This window comes from Capra hircus, chromosome 26 (genome assembly GCF_001704415.2).
Source record: "Capra hircus breed San Clemente chromosome 26, ASM170441v1, whole genome shotgun sequence".
NCBI classification, from domain to species: domain Eukaryota; kingdom Metazoa; phylum Chordata; class Mammalia; order Artiodactyla; family Bovidae; genus Capra; species Capra hircus.
This window is the reverse complement of record NC_030833.1, coordinates 5,913,707-5,932,754: the sequence shown is the minus strand read 5'-3', so window position 1 is coordinate 5,932,754 and position 19,048 is coordinate 5,913,707. Positions and strand designations below refer to the sequence as shown.

The following is a 19,048-nucleotide window of genomic DNA, read 5'->3' as shown; positions in this document are numbered from 1 at the left end:
AAAACTAGATCTCAAGACCTTGAAGGTGGATGGCCATGTTTTCCAATCAATTCATGTGAACCATTCTTTTCACTCCTTGGGTCCAGCTACCCAATCCTCAGTGTCTGAGGCAAGAAATACTTAAAATATAAAAGCCTCTCTTTCTGGAAACTCCTCTATGAAGGATTGCCAACATTTAGGCTTTTTCATAAAAAAAAAAAGAAGAAGAAGAATATGCTGCCTATGTGTTATTCATAATTAGCAGTCAATTAACACTTCTCAGCTTCCAGCATGTTGGAAATGTTAACAGATGTTTTTTAGAAGAAAGCTGTCCTTGACGCAGCAATACTGCATCACATACTGAAGCTGAGTCAGCCTTGAATTCTGGGGATGGTGGGGCATACAAAATACTGGATTCTATACATCTTTATTATGATTAACATTCAAAGAGTACATTCTTCATACCTTGAAAGGGAGGCAAACAGTCCTTACTATTTGCACAGAAGATTCCAGTGGGCACCGGCCTTATCTGTCCTTTGCCACAAGTTGTATGATGTCCAAAGGCCAAAGCTACAGATGGACATTTCAATCCATGTATACGAAAGTTTGCAAGGACTAATTCAAATCTGAAACATTACACAAAGCAACTTAAAAGTCAACTTTTCCACAGAGCTTCCCCTTACTTTGAATCACCGTAGACAAACTAACTCTTGCCAGGTCTAGTCTTAAAGAGGAAATCAGTAACACCTCCATCGAGACAAATCAAATCCACAAGTATGTGACTTTCAAGCAAAGACTGAAGGGCGGCTGGGAACAAATCTCTAGCACAGCTGCTAGTCTGTTCTTGAGCACAGGTGGACAGCACATGAGTGATCCCATGAGAAGCTGCTGACTGTGATGGCCTGGCCTCTCACTAGTACAGGAGGGGCGAAGGGCAGCCTCACCCCATACTTCCCCCAAAAGGCAGTCAGGACACCATGGACTCCACTGGAGCTCATACCCATCTTGTAAGGGCTAATTCTGTGGTCCCATCACAAGCCTAATCTCCTCACATGTGGGTCCTAAAAGCTGCAGCACAGTGTGGAGGCAAGTCAGCATAACTGTGAAGGAGGTTCAAGCTTGGCGCATGACTCCCCTGGTGGCTCAGACACTAAAGCGTCTGTCTACAATGCAGGAGACCTGGGTTTGATCCCTGGGTCGGGAAGATTCCCTGGAGAAGGAAATGGCAACCAGTACTCTTGCCTAGAAAATCCCATGGATGGAGGAGCCTGGTGCAGGCTACTGTCCAAGGGGTGGCAAAGAGTCAGACACGACTGAGCAACTTCACTTCACTAATGTCTTTTAGGGACAGAGAGAAAGGTAAGACCATAGAGGTCATTGCACTGGGCCCCTGTGAACCCCTGCCCAAGTTCAAGGAAGTAAGGTCTTACTGCCCCCACTTTACAGAGAAGATCACGGAAATTGAAAAACTTACTCAAGGTCACTGAGATAGGACAGGACTCGAGGTATCTGGTCACCATTTATTATTTTTTTAAATTTAAATTTCTTTATTTTAATTGGTCACCATTTAGAAAGGGAATAAAAACATTCACGAAATGTGGCGATTACCTCCCAAGAATATCACAAGGCCGAGAGTAAGCAAAGGGGCTCCTCTAGTGGTCCAGTGGCTGGGAGCCTGCCTGCCACTGCAGGAGACACAGGACCAATCCCTGGTCCAGGAAGATCCCACGTGCCACAACTCCTGAAGGCTGGGCTCAGTAGAACCCACGCTCCGCAACAGGAGAAGCCGCTGCGATGAGAACCACAACCAGAGAGCAGCCGCAGCTGGAGGCGCCCGAGCACAGCGGTGAAGACCAGTGTGGCCCAATCGGCACAACCAGCAAGAGAACAAGGGAGCAGGCACAGGATGAGGCTGCAGAGAGGCCGGGGGGGTCCACAGGGCCCATAACACATCCTCCTCCAGCCTAACACTGAGCTAGCAATTCCAAATAACCCCTGACATCCCCACTTCTGTGGATGGAGGGTGTCATTCAGGGGTGGGCATGGGACACTGGGAATTAAATGAGAAAACCAGCTGTCCCATTCTGAAGGTGGGTCCTGGGTCAGGGCTAAGACCTTTTCATGGTTTTCTATCCTCAGTTCAACCTTTTAACACCAGTCAACAGAGAGGAGTACCAGCCCCAAGGGGCACTGCTCCTCAGAAGGCGTGATGACAGAGGACCAGAAAGAGAAGGGGCCTCAGCTTCTGTCTGATAGATTTACGTACTTGGATAAAGTCTGAGATCATCTGTGAAACACAGCAGCAGAAATACTTTCTTCTACACCAGCTTCTGGGCTCAGTTAGCACTTAGTATCACAAAGTCCTGAAATCACCGGCATTTACCGTTTGCCATGATTTTGCGCACTGGCTGAATGCCGCTTCTGCTCCAACCGGCTGGCTGAGGCTAGATGGTCTAGAAAGGTGTCACTGACGCATCTGGGCTCTCACCTGGGACCCTGGGGCTCCCTCCATGTGCTCTCTCATCCACATGGAGGTACAAAGTTTCCCAGAAACCAGAGGGAGTCAGTCCTGCTCACAGGACTTTCCGAGTTTCTGCTTGCATTGAGGCTGCTGACACTCCATTGTCCAAATCAAGTCACAAGGCCCAGCCTAGAGTCAGTTGGGAGGGGCTACCCAAGGGCATGGCTAGAGGGAGGCATGTTTCATTGGAGGTGATTTCTGCAGGAATCTATCACAAATAAACCCAGACATCTTGTGAGCACCCGAAGCCAGTAAAATACATCTCTTCTGTTGAACAAGCTATGGAGAAGATTTAAAATCATATCTAAGTCCAAGTTATTATACTTATTAGTAATATTTCATAACATGACTTCAGTTAATATTACCCATGAAAGAAGATGCACTTGAGTAAAAGCCATAAAAATATAAATCTAAATACAATGATCTGATTCTTAATTTCCTTACATTTCATTCTCTTAATGAAATTTCCTTAAGGTTTCTTTTAGTTACTCAGCAAATATCTTTTATCAGCATCTGTGATTATTAGGTATTGTGAAGACTCAGAGATGAGTAAGATACGCTCTGTCCCCACTGGGAGAGATTCAGTCTCTACTCATACCACAGCATCTGCCGTAAGAGGAGGGAAGGCATTATGAGAGTAGAGAAGCAGAGAAAAGTCCGAAGGATGCCAAGATTAGGCTTTAGGGATAGCCCATGTCTATCTTCTTGTTCCAGCTTCACGGAATCCCCAGTTTTTACCCGGTCCCAACTTAGCCATGTGCTGGGCACCTCCCATTAGGGCACCGCTGTCTTCACTGGTGCCTGAGATCTTGGCCTCAGTGATTGGGTGCTTCTGAATGACCAGGACTATTGGACAGGGGGTTATCCTCTGGGATGGCTGGATGGAGGGCTGAGCAATGTCTCAGGGCACGAATGAGCACATTCCTGTTGGACAGTTGATACACAGGTCCCCTACCGCTGGTGCTTGAGATCAGCCTGAAGCTGATAACCTCTTGATCCTCTGCCATTCTTGTCTGACTGTATCCCCCTCCCAAGCCTGTGAGCCTTTTATCTCTTCTGGGGGTGGAATAAACTAGCTCTGCCAATATGCATTCAAATCTGCCTGCCTTGCACTGAAACCAATGGCTGCTAAGCTTAATAATGAAGTATTGGCCACCATCTCTGCTTCTGTTTCTGCAGCGACCCTCCCTCATCAAGCAGCAGGTGACCCACGTCTAGCTGTCTGAGGGGAAAGGTTTTCAGGGCTCACCTGTGGGAGATAAGGCATGCGAATTAATCATTCAAATACAATTCCGCCCATCCCGCTGAGTCTCTGGAGAGCCGTGCATCCAGATGGCATTTGTCCAGATAGGTGGTGGAACGGAAGCTGAGACTTGAGAGGATTTCAAGAGGCAGGAAGCCTTGTAGACGTGGGTGAACCCCCTGGCAACTTCCGTCATCCCTTGCTCAGCAGTGTGGGGGCTCCTTGTCCGCAACCCTCACTCTGAAGGTCAGGTCAGGGCTCTGGGGTATTCGAGCCCTGTCTTTCTGATCTGTACGATCCATCTCCTTAATTAATGGCCATTCATGGTGCAAGTCAAGCTTGTGGCCACTTGAAGAACAAAACTTCTGACCCTTGCTCTTTGCTTGTCTCCTCCTAACTGAATCTCAGGCAGAAAGAAAAATAGCATCAAACCCTCCCTCCTTGATCCAGCGACCTTGCTGCCCCAGCAAAGTGGGGCCAAAACCTTGATAAGTGACCTGGCGTCTTGCTTTCTGCCCCTCCACTGCCTGACCGGTGCTATTTCATCTACCTTGAAAGACAACGGGAGACTTAAATCCCTGGACTGTGTATCTGCTAAATCCACTGGGCCCCATTTGCTGTCAGAAAATCAAACTGATTTAATTCCTACCAAGAGAAACTGCCTCCTGATTCTCATAACCCAGAGAAGGACAAGTAACACCCTGCACACGACAAAACTACAAGTTTCTCTCATCTGCCGGACTGATTTTCTTGGAGTTGCCTCCTCTTTAACGTCCCCAAATTATACTCTTACACCCAGCCCAAGTGAGACGAGCTGGGGCATTTCTTCCCATCTGATCTCTGATCAGGGAGAGTAATAAGACCAGTGCTTGGTCCCCACTGCTTTCCCCAGGGTGCCAATGAAAAGAATGTTCTGCTTACAGATTGGCAAGAACAAGCGCCACTGCAAAACAACACCACCGACCTAGATACCTACACGGAGATGCTGTGCCTTGCACCCATATGGCTGGTTTGGCTTCTTCCAAGCCATTGGGTCAAGTCATCAAGGCATAGGCTCTGATACTCCTCCAGTCCCGGGCCAGCCTTCCCTGCAGGTGTATTCTTTCACGGTTGAACATTCAGTCTCTGGGTATCAACACGCACACCGATACACAAGCCGCTCGCTTCTTTCTCTGCAAGAAAAGCATTCCCCAGCACCATGCCTCATTGGCTTGACTCCTGCGGTCTCTGCCAGGGCAAGGAGCCTGGGTATCAAGACCTTTGTCCTTATCTGTGTCCTGGGCTCCTCTCTCTCTGCCAAGTCTAATCTGCTTTCTCACCCTCCTCTTTATCTTTACAGAGAAAAGCGTCATCTAGCACAGCCTCTCTGCCCTACTTTGGATTTGCCATTACAAACGTGGATTATACAGTGAGCGAGAGGGGGGTGGACGGAGCTCATCAGTCACAAAATCCATGAGCAATAAATGTTAACGTATGCCAATTTCTATTCAGAGCTGGCTGTGGGCCACAGCTGATGCTTAATATTTATTGAGTGGCCCATAATGGATGATGCCCCTTCTGACCTGCTAGGGGAACAACCCTCAGGAGGGATAGAAAATGCCTTCCTAAGGGAATAAACATTCCTCACTATGAGGCTCAGAAGGGAATCTTAAAGCTGCAAGGGGTTTTATTAACATATTTCATCAAACTGAAGGTGCTTATCAATCTTATAATCTTATACTGATGCACCATTATTTTCTGGACCTAAGAAAGACACTACCATTAACTGCAAAGTGCTATAGACTGTACAATGCATCGAGGTTTCAGAAATGTTAAAATGTGACAAAGCGTGCATCTTAGAATCAATGCATTATGTTATTTTATCTAACGTTGCTCCTGACTTTGATGTGGAAGCTTTTTAGTGCTGCTGCTGCTGCTAAGTTGCTTCAGTCGTGTCCGACTCTGTGCGACCCCATAGACGGCAGCCCACCAGGCTGTGCCATCCCTGGGATTCTCCAGGCAAGAACACTGGAGTGGGTTGCCATTTCCTTCTCCAATGCATGAAAGTGAAGTCGCTCAGTCGTGTCTGACTCTTCGTGACCCCAGGGACTGCAGCCCACCAGGCTCCTCCGCCCATGGGATTCTCCAGGCAAGAGTACTGGAGTGGGGTGCCATCTCCTTCAGGATACTGTTTCCTTCTTGAAAGTTCTAAGTGGACTCCTACCTCCCTGCAAATCACTGCTGTGTTGGAATCATCCTCATTCTCAACAAGTCCTCCTGTCTGCCTGGCCAAATTTTCCACTTACCTGGATACAGGCTAGACATCTCCTTCCTTACTTTATTTATTCCTATTTTATGGCCGTGCTGTGTGGCATGTGGGATCTTAGTTCCCTGACCAGGGATCAAACTTGTGCCCCCTTGTAGTGGAAGTATGGTGTCTTAACCATTGGACCAACAGGGAGGTACCCTTCCTTATTTTAAATGAAATTCTGTATTTGCTTAAAGACAAGAATCAAGCAGCCCAGTCTTTTCTCCTATGAATCAAACAACTTCAATTCCTTTTAACTGAAAGGTGACACATTCACGCAGAAAAGGCCTAACCACAAATGTGCACGCATACACGCTAAGTCGCTTCAGTCGTGTCCAGCTCTGTGCAACCCCATGGACTATAGCCCGCCAGGCTCCGCTCTCCAGTACTAGAGTGGGTTGCCATGCCCTTTTCCAGGAAACACAAACATAAAGCTTGGTGATTTTTACAAAGTGAACACACCTGGACAATTACCACCCTGGTTTTTAACCAGTGTGAGCTTCTCTCATGCCATCTCCCCTTTGTTCTCCACCCCGTGTTAATCATTGTGACCTCAGCCAGAACCAGAAATCTGTCTGCCTGTTTTGAACTGTGTATAATGGAAGCATACAGTGTGTACTACTTCATATGTGGTTTCTCTGACTCCGCTGTATGCTCACCATCTTTCCATGAGTGACAGGAGTTTGCTCCTTTTTATTGCCACAATATGTCTATCCATGTCACTCCATGACATATACCTGTTTATCCATAACTTATACCTGTTATGAACAAGATCATGTTGCGGATATTGTCATAAAGGTCTTCCAAGACAGAGAGGCACACAGTCCTGCTGGGAATATACATAAGACCTGAATCACTCGGTCACAGGACATGCACATGCGCAGCTTTCGTATCTACAGTCAAGAATTTTCCAAAGTCATCCTGCCTAGTTCATGCTCCCACAAGCAATGAGCAAGCATTCCAAATGCCCCAAGTGCTCATCAACACTTGATCGTGTCTACTTCATTTTAGCCATTAGTGCATGATAACTCATTGCAGTTTTAATTTGCATTTCCCTGATGATTAATGGTATTAAGAACTTTTTCAAATATCTGTTGGCCATTGGATATGCTTTTTGATGAAGGACCTGTTCAAGTCTTTGGCCCTTTAAACACTGGGTTGTTTATTCTTAATAAATTATGGAAATTGCTTATATAGTCAATACTGGATACAAATCCCTTGATCTATTTATCAGTCACAGTTATCATCTGCCACTCTTTGGCTTGCCTCTCATTATCTTACATGGTGTCTTTTGATGCTCAAGAGTCTTCAATTTCAATTTAATTTAAGAAGAATCCAGGTGAACAGTCTTTTCCTTTACAGGTGGTGTTTCATGTTTGCATGGAAATATTTTCCCATGTTCTCTTCTAAAGCCTAGTTGTCCAGCTTTTACATTTAAACATTTTACAATCAACCTGGAACTGACTTCTTCCCTATAGTTCCGACTCAGGATGATCTCCCCACATCATCGCTGGGGCCCCCTTGCCAGACATCAGGTGAATCTGTGTTTGGGTTGTGGCTGGCCTCTCTACTCTGTCCCTTTATCGAATTCCTCACTGTCTTGACTACTTTAGCTTTTGTGCTTTAATTAATAAAAGACAACCTAATCTTAAAATGGCAGATGACCCAAATAGATCTTTTTTCCCGAGAAGACATACAGATGGCTAATAATAGTCACATGAAAAGATGCTCGACATAACTAATTATTAGAGAATTGCAAATCAAAACAACAATGAGCTATTACCTCATACTGATCAGAATGGCCATCATCAAAAAGTCTACAAATGATAAATGCTGGCAAGGACGTGGAGAAAAGGGAACACTGTTGGTGGGAATGCAAGTCGGTGCAGTCACTGTGGAAGACAATGTGGAGACTCCTCAGAAAACTAAATAAGTTACCATATGATCCAGGAATCCCCCTCCTGGGGATACATCCCCCCCAAATGAAAGCACTAATTTGAAAAGACACATGGCACCCCAATGTTCATAGCAGCACTATTTATAAGATATGGAAGCAACCAAGTGCCCATCAGCAGACAAATGGATAAAGATGTGGTGTGTATATATATATGCATATATATCATATATATACATAATGTCCATATATACATACACAATGAACTATTACTTAGCCATAAAAAGAATGAAATTCTGCCATCCGCAGCAATGTGAGTGGACCTAGAGAATATTATGCTCAGTGAAAAAGGTCAGAGAAAGACCAATACTTTAGGATGTCACTTATATGTGGATATAAAAAATAAAACAAATGAATATATAGGCAGAACAGAAACAGACCTACAGATATAGAAAACAAACTAGTCAAAGAAGAGAGGGAAGGGGGTAGGAGCAAATTTGGGAAATGGGATTAACAGATATAAACTAGTGTGTATAAAACAACTAAACAACAGGCTAAATTGCATTAACACAGGGAATTACAGCCATTTTCTTGTAATAACTTTTAATGGAGTATAATCTGTAAATATGTTGAATCACAATGTCATACACCTGAAATTAATATAATACTGTAAGTCAGCTATACTCCAACTCAAAAATATATACATGCTAACAAAATATTAAACCATAATAAAATGTGTTATCAAATTGTCATGCATGTGACTCATCTACACAACAGTTTCCTGAGTGAAAGAACCAAGTCCATTGAAGCTAAAAGAATTTTAAAATAATTCAACAACTTTGTATTCCTTGAGCATCATTTCCTGAACATCTTTCTCTACACTACTTTAGTCCTCTCTCCTATTTTCCATCCCAGAAGTCAGAAAAAAAATAGAAGACCCTCCTTGGAGGGTGGGTAGGGCAGAGAGAAAGAAAAGTCAGCAAATCCAGGCTGGTCAGAGAGGAGAAAAAGGCTACAGATACTGTTAATCATTTGCTTTGATTTGGTTTGGTTTTAAACTTATAAAAGCCATGTAGACATTATATAAATTTCAGCAAGTGGAAATAGAAGAATAATTTATATTCTCAACTAATTCAACAATTATAAACTTAATGCATCTCTGCCTGGTCTTTATTTCACATTTTCGATTAGCCATTGCTTTTTAATTTAACATAAGCATTACAGCATGTCTTGCATTATTGCAACTTATTGACAACTGTCATAAATGAACAGAATATTTGATTAAGTATATTGCCAAAGTTTGCATAATGCTTTCCCTACTCTTAAGCTTATAGGCTGCTTCTGATTTTTCTTAAAATAGAAAATACTGCAACGGACATCTTCAAGCATATAGTTATTTTCCTTCTACTGAATTATTTCTTCCCAGTAGGTTTTGCTAGTTTATAGGACCACTTTGGTATTCAATCTCAACATGCATATTATGAATTGATTTAAATTTTTAAGATGAGGTTCCATACTTTTCTGTATGTTTTCTAGTTGCATCTTTTTTGTCCTTTGCACATTGATGTAGCAAGGTCTTAATGTGTTTCTTTTCCATTTGCACAATACATCTTTAGATGGCAAAAACAGTCGTTAACTGACTTTCATTAGACCTTGTGCTCCTTCAGGTCAGGGCCGGTGCGGAAACTACCCATGTGTCTTCAGTGGCGGCTGGCACAGGACGGGCACACAGCATGTGGTCCGTCAGCAACCTCTGAGTGAATGAAGTCATGTTTGCTTCAAGGGTTCCTCCCCGTCTATTGTTACCATCTGTGCTTTGCACATGAAAGAATTAATAAATGTTGATTGTTTGTTATGATAATGATGACATATGGTATATTTATTTTTTAGTGGCATTTCTCATGAAAAAGAGTACCCAATTTAGTTAGTTCAGTCTGACTACCTTACGGATTGTTTTCCTGAGCCATTCCACTCATTCCTAACATTAATCAAAATTCCTCTAAACGATTTATTTAGTATGAAAGTGAAAGTGCAAGTTGCTCAGTCATACCCAACTCTTTGTGACCTCAAGGACTATACAGTCCATAGAATTCTCCAGGGCAGAATACTAGGGTAGGTAGCCTTTCCCTTTTCCAGGGGATCTTCCCAACCCAGGGATCGAACCCAGGTTTCCCGCATTGCAAGTGGATTCTTTACCAGCTGAGCCATCAGGGAAGCCCTTATTTAGTATAGATAGGAAATTTTAGAGAGAATTCTGCTGACTTTGCTTTAATGTATCAACAATTTTTTTCCTGCTATTTTGCATTTCAGTGATGGTGAACTACCTGTAGTTCTCTGAACGCAAATGCACAACACTCTCTCTTGCTTCTTGGCCTTAGCAGGTACCGTTCTCTGCCATTTCTAACACCTCTGGCCCATCTCCATCCCCCACGTGGTGGACACTGATGTGTAATTCCTTCTGACACCCAGTTTAGCAAACATATTCCTGGGCTGTCCCTTCGGTGGGCTGCCTGGGGTGGTTCCTCCCCACTGTCTTCCTAGCATCCCAGTATTTCCCTTATCATAGCTCTTTGCATCAAGTATTAGAATTATCTGCAGGGGTGGTACTGGTTCATTTTTATGCTTATTCCCACCCTTTAACCTGGGACACAGTGGCAATCAAAAATTTATTGTTGAGTGAATGAAAATCATTAAAATAAACCTTATGTAGAACAGACTTGTGGCTGACAAGGGGGAGGAGGGTGGGGGAGGGATGGATTGGGAGTTTGGGATTAGCAGATACAAACTATTATACAGAGAATAGGTAAACAAGTCCTTGTAGCACAAGGAAGTATATTCAATATCCTATGATAACCATAATGGAAAAGAACGTGGAAAAAGAACATATATAGAGAGACATATATGTATATACACACATGTATATATACATATGTATACCTGAAGCACTTTGCTGTACAGCAGAAATTAATATGACATTTTAAATTAACTATACTTCGTATGGGGTCACACAGAGTCAGACACGACTGAAGTGACTTAGCAACAGCAACAGCAACACACTTCAATAAAGTAAATTTAAAACAAATAAAACTCCATGTAGATCAACCTTCTCTAGTTTGACTGATGAATAATGTCACCAGGCTTAGAAAGGAGACCCAGACCCAGCTTCACACTCTTTATCACCCCCTGCCCATTGGCAGGCGCTGCTGTCTCTTCCCTGTAAATAAGGGGGAAAATAATCCAGATTTTTCTTTCTGTTAGTACTGTTTTTAAGTCTCGACAGTCTATGCTGGTAGTTCTTAAGTACAATTACTTTGCCTTCTATTTTTTTTTTAGTTTATTGGAGCGTAGTTGACTTACAATGTGGTGTTAGTTTCAGGTGCACAGCACAGTGAATCAGTCATACACATGTGCATATCCATGCTTTTTTTAGACAGAGAATCAAGTAGAGTTCCCTGTGCTATACAGCAGTTCTTGTTAGTTTTCTATTCTATATACAGAATTTTAGCTTCTAGGGGATGGTTGTCAACGTCTGGGGACACGGGTGGGTTTCATAACTAGGGGGAGGAGGTGCTTCTGGTAGAAGCCAGGCATGTTGCTAACATCCTACAGAGCACAGGACAAACCCCCCAGCACACAGAATTATCTGTCCAGAGTCAGGAGTGCTAGGAAACCCTGCCCCATGATACCCTTCCCCATTCCTTCAGCAGGTCCCTGCCACCACCCAGCAGTCTCCATTTCCCCAGAAACCACCAGAAGCCTCCAGAATGTCCCTGCGCACAGCCACGGTCCTCGGCTCTGACAGCATCATCCGTGCTTTGTTAGAAAGGTGCACACTCGCCTATTATGCAAAGTAACTCAACAGACCTTCAGGTATCTTTTGGACATAAAACCATTTAATTTACATGTGCAAGCCCATATTTTCCTACATACTTATCATTGCCACAAATTAGTAGCAATATTGGAAAGCCTTACATGAAATATTAACAATATAATTGGATTTCAAAGTGCTCTACGCAATTTCCCTGCAGAGCAGACACAGAAGTGAGAGCAGACAGCACAGGCTGTGGCCTCGGGCCCCATCCCTGCCCCCCAGCAGCTCCGAGGATGATTGGATAAGCTCACAGTTCGGTATAACTTGCAGACCATGGAGGAATATGTCAAGATGCAAGTAGGAGCGCTCCCCTCCCTCTACCCAAAACCTTCCCTGGGGTTCAGACTTCAACTCGAGTAAAAGCCAGAAACCTCATGTGGCCTCAGGGAACCCCTCTCGGCCAATCTACGATGTCACCCCCACCCCTGTTCATCCCCTCCAGACTGGCCTCCTTGCTCTGCTCAAATCCTCTACTGTCTCAGCCTCAGGATTTCACCCTCCCCCCCAGTTTCTACGAAGTCACCATTCTCATTCATGTCTCTCTAACGTCTTTAGCCCCGAGGTCTTCTCCATCCACTATACAATCCTTTCTACCATCCTTCCTTGCTTCTTTTTCTTTGCAGAGTCCTCCACCACTATGACAGTTTTTATCTTATTTGTCTGTCTCCCCAAGTAGAATGAGAGCTTATGTGGTAGGGTCTTTGATTGTTCAGGGCTATAGTCCTAGTCCCTAGAATGCTTTCTAGATCACAATGTTGACTTAATAATTGTTGAATGAATGACTCCACAGTTGCAATTTGGGGTCCACCCTCCATAATGCAAAGAGATGAGGAACTTTGTTGGTCAACTCAGCAAATAGGTGTTAAAATCTTCCCAGGTGTTTGCAAGCACTAGCACTCCTGGAGAACCAGGTCCTTTAATGGTCTGTTTGTTTTCCATTCAGCGTTTGCATCACAATTGCCTCTGGCTAACCTAAGCCCTTGTGACTGGGGAGCTCAAGAGAAGACTGGGAATGTGGAACCTGCAGGAACCAAATGGGCTCCTGGGAACTAAACAGCCAAGAGTCAAGAATGGTTTTATCAACCATACATTGATTTTAAATTTTTTTAATAAAATAAAAGTTTTTTAAAAAGAATGGTCTTGTAGCCAGATGCACAGTCAGTATAAGAACACAGAGCTATTTGACCTGTGATTTTTTTTTTTCTCCTTGATACTCACTCCAGGGTCAAAGTTCTAGACGAGAGCACCTGGTGGGCCATCTGGAGGATACATGCTAAGCGTACAGAGCAGGAAGAGGAAGCGGCTGGCAGGAAATCTGCCCAGGGACCGCGTTACCTTCCCTGTCAGGCATCTGTATTTATCCCACAAGCCTGGCCCCAGTAAGTTAAACTATCACTAGAAAGAGCTCAGTGTGTTGGTAGGAAATAGAAAGGGACCCAGGGCAGTCGGGTATGTGTGCGTGCTAAGTCACTTCAGTCATGTCTGACTCTTTGCAACCCCATGGACAATAGCCCACCAGGCTCCTCTGTCCGTGGAACTCTCCAGGCAAGAATACTGGAGTGGGTTGCCATGCCCAGGGCAGTCAACAACAGACAAACACCCACTCTTCCCTTCCCTCAGGGAGTAGCCAGTTGCTTATTGTTGAATCACGAGTGAAGGATGCTTCAGGTCTAGGGGCCTGGCAGCCAACCCAAGGCAGGAGCTGCACGGCTCCTAAGGAAAGTGCCCAATGGGACCCCAGAATCCTCACCCCCACTCTTCCTTATTGGAAGTAGGAGATTACATCTAAGCAGACTCTGGTCTGTCCTTTCCCACTGGAAAACATCTAAAATCGACGTTCAGTAAATGTCTCCGGAGCCCTTGAGCCAGAACAGCTCTTCCTAATGTGTGTTCCTCATGATGCTTGTCCTGCAAAGACCAAGCAGGTTTGCGGAACTTGCACAAATACGCTCATCAGCAGAAGGAGGGCTCTAAGAGCCTCTCTGTAAAGAAAACACTTCACTAACCCAGTGTTTCCCACACTCACTTGACCAAGTGATGTTTTTATAAAATACGATAAGGACTTAACAACCTGCTCAACTGGTAATGGACGAAGCATCCTTAGGACACTCGAAGCAGAAGAGAATGTTATTCTCCCACCCCTGCCACCCATCTCATATCTGATTGGTTCTGACATATCCTGAGAAAGAAGAGGAGTTGGGAGGATGGAAGGGAGAAAGAAACAATGCTGGATAAAAGCAACATACACTCTCTGAAGTGTTGACTCCCATTTGGCAACTCGTCTACTTTCTGTACAGCTGTCAAAGACTCAAACAAAGAGTAGATAATATAGAAATCTTGACCCTTGAGAATCGCTTGACCTGCAAGGAGATCAATCAGTCCATCCTAAAGGAAATCAGTCCTGAATATTCATTGGAAGGACTGATGCTGAAGCTGAAACTCCAATACTTTGGCCAGCTGACATGAAGAACTGACTCCTTGGAAAAGATCCTGATGCTGGGAAAGATTGAAGGTGGGAGGAGAAGAGGACGACAGAGGATGAGATGGCTGGATGGCATCATTGACTCAATGGACATGAGTTTGAGTAAGCTCCACGAGTTGGTGATGGACAGGGAAGCCTGGCATGCTGCAGTTTGGGGTGGCAAAGAGTCGGACACGACTGAACTGAACTGAGCTGACTGAACATAGAAATCAACTTGAGGATTGAAATTCAGTCACTTCAGGGAGTTCCCCAGTGGTTAAGACTGCACTACCAATGCAGGGGTCCAGGCTTTGATCCCTGCTAGGTTCCACATGCCTCAGCGAAGAGTTCACAGGCTGCAACTAAAGATCCCACAAGCTGCAACAAAGATCAGAGATGCCATGTGTCACCACTAAGACCTGGTGCAGCCACACAAGTGAACAAATAAATCCTGGGAGACAGAGGATGACATGGTTGGATGGCATCACCAACTCAATGGACGTGAGTTTGAGCAAACTCCAGGAGATAGTAGGGGCAGGGAAGCCTGGTGTGCTGCAGTCCATGGGGTTGCAAAGAGTCGGACATGACTTAGCAACTGAACAACAACAACAATTAAAAGAAAATTTTTAAAAAGTAATGCACTCACTTCTTTTTTTTGCATTGTTTGCCAGAATTTTATCATCATGTTTAACTCCTACGGTGGGTGCTTTTGAGATTGGAGAGTTTAAAGGAATCTTAGATTCCCTCTCAAAATGTGGGGCGGCCTGAGACACTTTCTTTTCCTGGTTAATCAACCACACTCCTCTGAACTAAAGACAAGTAATCACGGAAGGCAGGTTGTTACCTCCTCCTCTCTGTCCACCCACCTTAGGCCAGGCCAGTCCTGGATCTTCATGGTTCTCCAGAGACCATCTGCCTCTCAGAACCCACAGTGGTCCTGGCGGGGAGGCAGAGAAGGTAGGCTGGCTGAACGTTGAGTGCAGCAGCTTTCGTGAAGTTCAAGGGTGTGGATGCCTGAGGTCAGTTCAGGAACTAAGGCGCCTCCTACCTTGCCTGGCCTATGAAAGACTCATTACTGTGATAATAGAATCCTTCCCTGTCTTCAGATACATTCTTCCAACTTAAGAAAGGATTACTGCATCTTTGATATCACAATTAAAATGGATCAGTAGGGAAAAAGAATGATTGATCCTTGAACTATTGTGCTGATCTGTTAAAAGTCCTCAAGTATGCCTAGAGCAGAAACACTGAATCACAGGGATCAATAACTGAGCTCTACTGTGCCATCGCTGCAGGCATCCCAGGTAGGCAGCTGCTGGCATTTAGGCATTTAAAGGGACGAGTTGACATTAAAACCACCTCACCAGGAACATGTAACCTTGATTTCTAAGCAGACGCGCAGCGGTCCTAGGGGCTGTCAACACATCTCAGCTCATCTTTGACTGTCTGCAAGGGCATTTCCACTCATCAGCGGCCTCGGCCACCATGACAAAGGCCGTCTTGCTAAACTGAAACAAAGCTCAGCGAGACCAGGTAAGAGCATGAAAGAGAGATGACTGTCTTTTAAATAATGGGTATAAGCTGGTTATTTTCATTGCTAAGGATTGGTTCCACTTAATATGCCTCATGGATGATTAGGGAAATTCTAGCATGGGCCAGGTTGGTGAATTAGCAACACAAAAGCATCTGCTTTAAGGGAGCAGCACCACAGGGAAACCTACCAGCTTCCCTTGCCCCTTGTCTCTGTGAGGTTCATTTCTCCAGTCCTGAAGCCATACTGAAACTCCAGAGGTTTGGCTGCTCCAAGTTTAAAACACACACACACACACACACACACACACACACACACACACACACACACACAAAACAGGCAAGCTAAGAGATACAAAGCTGTGGTTTTTCTAGTGGTCATGTATGGATGTGAGAGTTGGACTATAAAGAAAGCTGAGGACCAAACAACTGATGCTTTTGAACCGTGGTGTTGGTGAAGACTCTAGAGAGTCCTTTGGACTGCAAAGAGATCCAACCAGTCCATCCTAAAGAAAATCAGTCCTGAATATTCATTGGAAGGACTGATGCTGAAGCTGAAACTCCAATACTTTGGCCACCTGATGCGAACAGCTGATTCCTTGGAAAAGACCCTGATGCTGGGAAAGATTGAAGGCAGGAGGAGAAGGGGACGACAGAGGATGAGATGGTTGGATGGCATCACCGACTGAATGGACATAAGTTTGAGTAAACTCTGGGAATTTGTGATGAACAGGGAGGCCTGGTGTGCTGCAGTCCATGGGGTCGCAAAGAGTCAGACACGACTGAGGGACTGAACTGAACTGAACTGAAGAGATAAGAGGGCCTTCCACCAATAGTAAGAGAAAAATCACTCGGTTCATCTGTGCATTTTGGCAGGAACAGATAAGGGGGAGGAGGTCTAATGGGCTCAGGCTGACACACTATCATTTCTCTTGCCCCTCTCCTCCCAGGTAAGAGAAAACCAGGATCCCAGGTGCCTGGCAGAGCATGTTTTCACAACAGTGTGAATATATCTTATTTGTTTCTGAACATACTTGGCCAGTTTTCTGAGAATCAGAAGCCTGCTTATTCTCCTTATCAAAACCAGCAGATGTCTCTCAGGGAAATGCATGGAATCGCACGCAATCTATAGAGCACACCTTCTCCCTCATCATGGGGATGGACTTCTCAGGCTGGTGCGTGAAAACTTCAACCCCCAGTTAGGAGGCCCGGGTTCCAGCCCAGCAGGACGGGGTCACCATCTGTTCTGTGATGTGGGTTTCTTACTGGTCACATAGGACATGGAGGACTCTAAAGAACTCTTGGGTGATCACATTCTTGGGGTCTCCCAAATTCAAAATATCCGGGTCTGTGTTTTATTTATGTATTTTCAGGGCCTTTCTCAAAGTCAACACCTATTAGATGTTGGGTGGGTGGATGCAAGTTTGGATGGAGGGAAGGCGGGGTGGATGGACGCACGGATGGGAGGAAGGAAAGAGAGAGAGAGGGAAGGAAGGAGAGAGAGAGAAGGAAGGGAGGGAGGGGAGGGTGGAGCTGGGTGACCAGATGCTACGCTTGTCACTGCGTCACAGGCCCGTGATTTGTGGAGAGTTCCAGCAGTCATGATGAGCCTCTGACATGGGAAGCCTGAGCCAAGGGAAGGGTGCTGCTCTGGCTGGAGGTCAGCCTCCCAGGTGAGATCCAAGCGCTCCTGCCTCTCAGCAATGTTGTCATTCAGTCACTAAGTCATGTCTCATTCTTTGTGACCATCTCTTGGACTTTGCTCTATTCACGTCCATTCAGTCGATGATGCCATCCAACCATCTCATCTTCTGCCGTCCCCTTCTCCCCCTGCCGTCTCATCTCAGATGAGATTCCAACCATCTCATCTTCTGTCGTTCCCTTCTCCCCCTGCCTTCAATCTTTCCCAGCATTAGGATCTTTGCCAATGAGTCAGCTCTTCACATTAGGTAGTCAAAGTATTGGTTCTTCAGCTTTAGCATCAGTCCTTCCAGTGAATACTCAGGGTTAATTTCCTTTAGGATTGCCTGGTTTGATCTCCTTACTGTCCAAGGTACTCTAGAGGGTCTTCTCCAGCACCACAGTTGAGAACTGCTCAATAATAAATAGCTTGGGGCTGACTGTACTGAGTGGACAGTTCTAAATACTCCATAGTCATCTCTCCTGAGTTGAGAGTCTTCTTAGAAAAAAAGTGAAGTCACTCAGTCGTGTCCGACCCCATGGACTGTAGCCCACCACGCTCTTCCGTCAATGGGATTTTCCAGGCAACAGTACTGGAGGGGGTTGCCACTTCCTTCTCCAGGGGATCCTCCTGGCCTAGGGATCGAATCTGGGTCTGCCGCAAGGTAGGCAGACGCTTTACCATCTGAGCCACCAGGGAAGTCCCACTAGCGTCTTCTTAGTCAAGCAAGTAACACCACCTTCCTTCCCTCATCTTGACCCTGAATATTCTCCAGGACCAGCCTTCCCCCCCTACCCCTCAGCCTCCATCTTCCTCATCCACCGGAGTGTAACTGGTAATCCCAGTTCATTACGGCAGGGCTGGGCTGTGACCACCCTGCTCCTTCCAGTCACCGAGCTTCTCCCATGGGTCCCCCCTACACTGCACAAACCAGCCCCCCATCTTCCATTTCCTCACCCTGTGGCTTATAAGACGACCCCTGAGTGGTCCTTGTGTGAGAAGCTGGCACCCACATCGGAACTTGCTGCAACACTGCCAATCCAGAAATTAAGATTCCAGCCGTGAGCCAGAGCTCCATACAGTCACATCCTCGTCGGGACTGGAAGGTGGGGGCAGCCTTCAGATGTGACATTTAGGGCCGCCCCAGCGGCTCGTGAATGATGAAGGCTGATTTCTGCAGCATTAGTTTTCCATCACTGACCTCTTCCTGCATTAATTGCGAAGGGTGAAAGCTTCTGTGACGACAGCTTCGTAAACGCTAATTCCATCTTTTTGGCAAGGGAATAAGGAGGCCAGCTTTTCCCATGTAAGGAGGACAGAGGCAGACATCCTCCGGCCAAGATTTCTGATGGACACATTCTAATGAAGGGGGAGCATCTGGCTGGAGAGCAGCGTCGGCACCCTGAGATCAGACCCTCGCTTCATGCCTGGCACGTCTCAATTATCAGGAAAAGCCAGTGCGGAGACAAATGGCAGGTGTTAAAGGCAAAGCCAGGAGTGCGGCTTCCAGCTGCCCACCAGATGCAGACACTTAAGGCATCTATTCTTCTTACGATGGCTTGAAAGGGAGGGGGGGTGTTT

At 45.4% G+C, this 19,048-nt stretch overlaps 1 protein-coding gene across 1 annotated transcript in view; it reads right to left on the bottom strand.

The window, feature by feature from the left end:
- Positions 1-19,048, bottom strand: part of C26H10orf90 (chromosome 26 C10orf90 homolog) — a 243,569-nt gene that overhangs the window by 174,339 nt on the left and 50,182 nt on the right. The gene's annotated exons all lie outside the window — the stretch shown is intronic.